The following is a 4,523-nucleotide window of genomic DNA, read 5'->3' on the forward strand; positions in this document are numbered from 1 at the left end:
AAGAGGAGCGGAGGTCAGTTTTCACTGCTCTGCTTGTGAGTGGGATGGAGATTATATGTGCGTGTGTGTGTGTGTGTATAGATAAATATATTGCATATTATATATAGTATACTATATATATTAGTCATCTTATATTATATATCATATAATACTATATAGATATAATATAGAGAGCTAAATAGATACATAGATATAAAACTTATTTACTATAGACACTGCATGAATGCATAATTCATGAGGGAGAAATGTGGCAATAGATTCCTTCAATATTTTTGACCCATAAACATTTTAAAAAATAAATAGGTATTGTACAGTAAAGAATATCTCCTAACTTGTTTACAATATAATAATGAATTTATTTTTCTCTTTTAACAAAGCTGAGATGTCTACTGGAGAAACTTAAAAAGTAAAGGGCCACCTTGTGACCAGAAACAGCACTGCAGTTTGTGCATCACCAAGCAGGAAGTCTAGGGCAGAGAAATAGTGTTAATCTTGATTAATAGTGCAACTAATTTTGGATCCATTGAGACTGACGTACTCTTGGAATATCCAGGAAGAGAGTTCCACTGGAGAAATGGATAAAAGTCTGTAAAGCTAGAAAGGGGTATTGGCTAGAATGTAAAATTGAATGTCATCATCCCTAGGACTGTAGTGACGACTACAGAAATGGATGCGATCAGCCAAAGAGAACATGGAGACTGATGAGAAATCGGGCTTTCAACATTTAGGGCGGGAATATGGCTCAGTTGCTAAGAGTCCAGGCATTAAAACCAAATCCAAACTCTGTTCTTTTCCAGCAGTTAAAAAACGTTATAAACTCCCTATTAGAAACTAGATGAGAGCCATGAATTCTCCTCAGCACATGCATACACCTTGAACAAATGTATATATCCATCCTTGAACAAATGGGTATACTCACCCACGTACATATATGGGCACACAATCTTTTTTGAGACAGGGTCTCACTCTGTCATCCAGACTGGAGTGCATTGGCACAATAATGGCTCACTGCAGCCTCTACCTCCCAGGCTCAAGTGATCCTCCCACCTCAGCCTTCCAAGTAGCTGGGACTACAGGGACTACAGGTGTGGACCACCATGCCCGGCTAATTTTTATTCTGTTTTTGGAGATATTGGGTCTCTCCATGTTGCCCAGGTTGGTCTTGGACTCCTGGGCTCAAGCGATCCTCCTGCCTCAGCCTCCCAAAGTGCTGGGATTACGGGTATGATCCACCACATCTGATGAGCACACAATTTTGAATGCAAGTTTAGGAAGTCTATAGGTTTACTCTGTTAAGATTTTATGGCCTAACTTAATCAATAGAAAATGTAAAACAGGAGGGTCAAATAGAAAACAAATAGTAAGATGAGAGACAAACATAAATATACCAATAATTAGAATTAATGTAAATGAATTGAACACTCCAAATAGAATTGGGTAAAATTATAAATTACATGCTGTTTACAAGAGGCACACTTTAGATGTAAGAACAGAGAATGGCCCAAAGTCAAAATAAATACATGGATGCATAGAGTAACCAAAGGAAAGCTGGTGTAGCTATGAAAAAAATCAACAACGTAGACTTAAGACAAGAAACATTTCTAGAGAAAAAGAGATGTATTTGATAGTAATAAAATATATAATCTAATAGAAAGATATGAATATTCTGAACCAGTATGTTTCTACTAACATTACTTCAAAAATACAAAACAAAAGGTATTAAAAATAAACAGAGAAATAGAGAAATGTAAAACCATTGTGGGACATGTAAACATACCTCCTTAAACAACTGACAGAATCAGAAAAAATGTTGGTTGAAGTATTGAAGATTTAAGCAATAAAACTAACAAATTTGACCTCATTTATGTTATATAGAACATAACCTACAAATGTAGAACATAAATATTTTTCATGAGCAAATGTAGTATTTACTAAAATTGACCTTATACTAGGCCATTAACCAAGTCTCAACACATTTCAAAGTATTGAAACAATTCAGAATATGTTCTCTGATGACAGACAAATAAAGCGAAGAATTAATAACAATAGATAACAAACAAATTTCAACATGTCTGGAAATTAAACAATACACTTCTTAATGATTTGTGAATAAAAGAAGAAATGACAATCAAATGTGTCATTCTCTTTAAATGAATGAAAATGAGAATACAACACATGAAAATTTGTGGGAATACAGATATATCTGTGCTTAGTAAAAAATTCTATGCCCTCAAATGCATATATTAGAAAAGAAGAAAGGCTGAAAAATACCACTGATCTAAGTTTGCCTGTAAATAAGTTTTGGAGAGTACAGAGCCAATGTCCAAAGACGAGGAGAGGTGTTCTAATTTTTTGTTAGTTGGTTCAATTTTGGTTTTGTTTTTTAAGTTCCTGGCATTCAAGGAAATATATGTCAAAACACTGGCTGAAGACAAGCTAAAGGAACAGAGACTTCAGTCATGGTAAACAATAAGGAATACAGTATTTGCAAAAGTAGTTTAGAAAAGTCACTAAATAAATAACTACAGCCTTCAACAAACACATACACACACACACACACAAAACCTTGGAGGAAGAAAGATAATTTCCAATATTAAAACATTATATTATTCAAATGTTCACTTTTCAGCAAAAAATACAATGCATATAAAAAATAGAAAACTATACCTCACTCGAAAAAAGAAAATAAATTGATAGAAATGTCCCAGACATCAGCCTTACCACAAAAATACTTCAAAGCAATTGTTTTAAATATGCTCAAAAACTAAATCTGATCAAAAATTAAAGAAAATCAGGAAAACAATCTGTGAACAAAATAGAAAGATAAATTATAAAAATAAACCAAGCAAAAATTCTACAGATGAAAAGTACAATAAATAAAAAATTTACTACAACAGAAAGATATGAATCTTTCTGGAAGTTCAATAAACTCAGAGTAGAAGAAACTAAAAGAGATCTATACCATGATATACCGTGTTCAAACTGTTGAAAGACAAAGACAAAAAGAGAATCTCAAAGACAACAAGAAAAGTGTCTTGTCATGTGCAAGTCATCTTCAATAATATTATCAGCCAATTTCTCATCAGAAACTATGGAGACAAGAGGACAGTGCAGTGACACATTTAAAGTATTGAAAGAAAGAAAAATAGCTGTCAATCACAAATTTTATATCCAATAAAACTATCCTCCAAAAATGAGGAAGAAATTTAGCCATTCCACGATAAACAAAAACTGAGCAAGTTTGTTACTAAGACATCTTACCTGTAAGAAATCCTAAAGGGTGTCCATCAGGTTGAAATAAAGTGAAGGGAGACAGTAACTCAAGGCTAAGTGAAGAAATGAATATCTCTGGTAGAGATAACTACATGAGCACATATAAAAGCAAATATTATTGTATTCTTGGCTTGTAAGTTCACTTTTTATTGCCTGCTTAATGTAGAAAACAAATGCATAAAAATAATTGTAAATCTATGTTATCAGATGCACATGTATAAAGATGTAATTTGTATCAACAACAACATAAATAAGATGGAAAGAGCTGTATAGAAGCAGAGATTTTGTTTGCTATTGAAACTAAGTTGGTGTCAATTCAACTAGTTATAAATTTAGAATGCTAAATGTAATATCCAGAATAATCATGAAGAAAATATCTTAAAAATATGTACAAAAGAAAATGAATAAAAAATCAAAACAGTTCACTACAAAAATATTAAGTAAACAGGAAGGAAGTAGTGGAGGACATGACAGCCAAAAAATTTCTAAGACATACAGCAATGAAATGGTAAGCCTTTCCTTATAAGTAATTACTTGAAATATAGATGGGAAACTTCCCATCCAAAAAGAGATTGGCAGAATGTATAAAAGCTATGATCCAACTATAAGCTGTTAACAAGAAACTCACTTTAGATGTAAAGATAAAAACATATTGAAAGTGAAAAGATGATAAAAGATACTCCATGCAAATAATAATCAAAAGAGAGCTCTAGTGTCTATACAATTCTCAAACAAAATAGACTTTAAGTTAAAAAGTGTTACAAGAGACAAGGAAGGATATTATATATTGATAAAAAGTTCAATTTATCAATAAGATATCATAATTGTAAACATGTAGGCAGTAAACAACAGAGCCTCAGAATATGTGAAAAAAACATACTAGAATTGAAGGAAAAATAATAGATGGGGACTTCAATGCCCCACCTGTAATAACGGATAGACCTTCTAGCCAGAAGTCTAATAATAATAGAGGACTTAAACAACACTACAAATCAACTAGACCTAGAAGACATATATAGAACTCACCACATAATAACAATAGAATACACATTCTTCTCAAGTGCATGTGGAAAATTCTCTAGGATAGACCGTAATTTAGGCCAGAGAGCAAGTCTCAATAAATTCAAGAAGACTAAATTTTATAAAGTATCTTCTCTAATGATAATGAAATGCTTTAATATCCAGAATATATAAAGAACTCCTACAACTTAACAAGAGGACAAACATATCTTTCATAATTAAAATGCTAA

This window comes from Aotus nancymaae, unplaced genomic scaffold (genome assembly GCF_030222135.1).
Source record: "Aotus nancymaae isolate 86718 unplaced genomic scaffold, 86718_ANA_hifiasm-v0.15.2.pri h1tg000004l, whole genome shotgun sequence".
Taxonomy (NCBI): Eukaryota; Metazoa; Chordata; class Mammalia; order Primates; family Aotidae; genus Aotus; species Aotus nancymaae.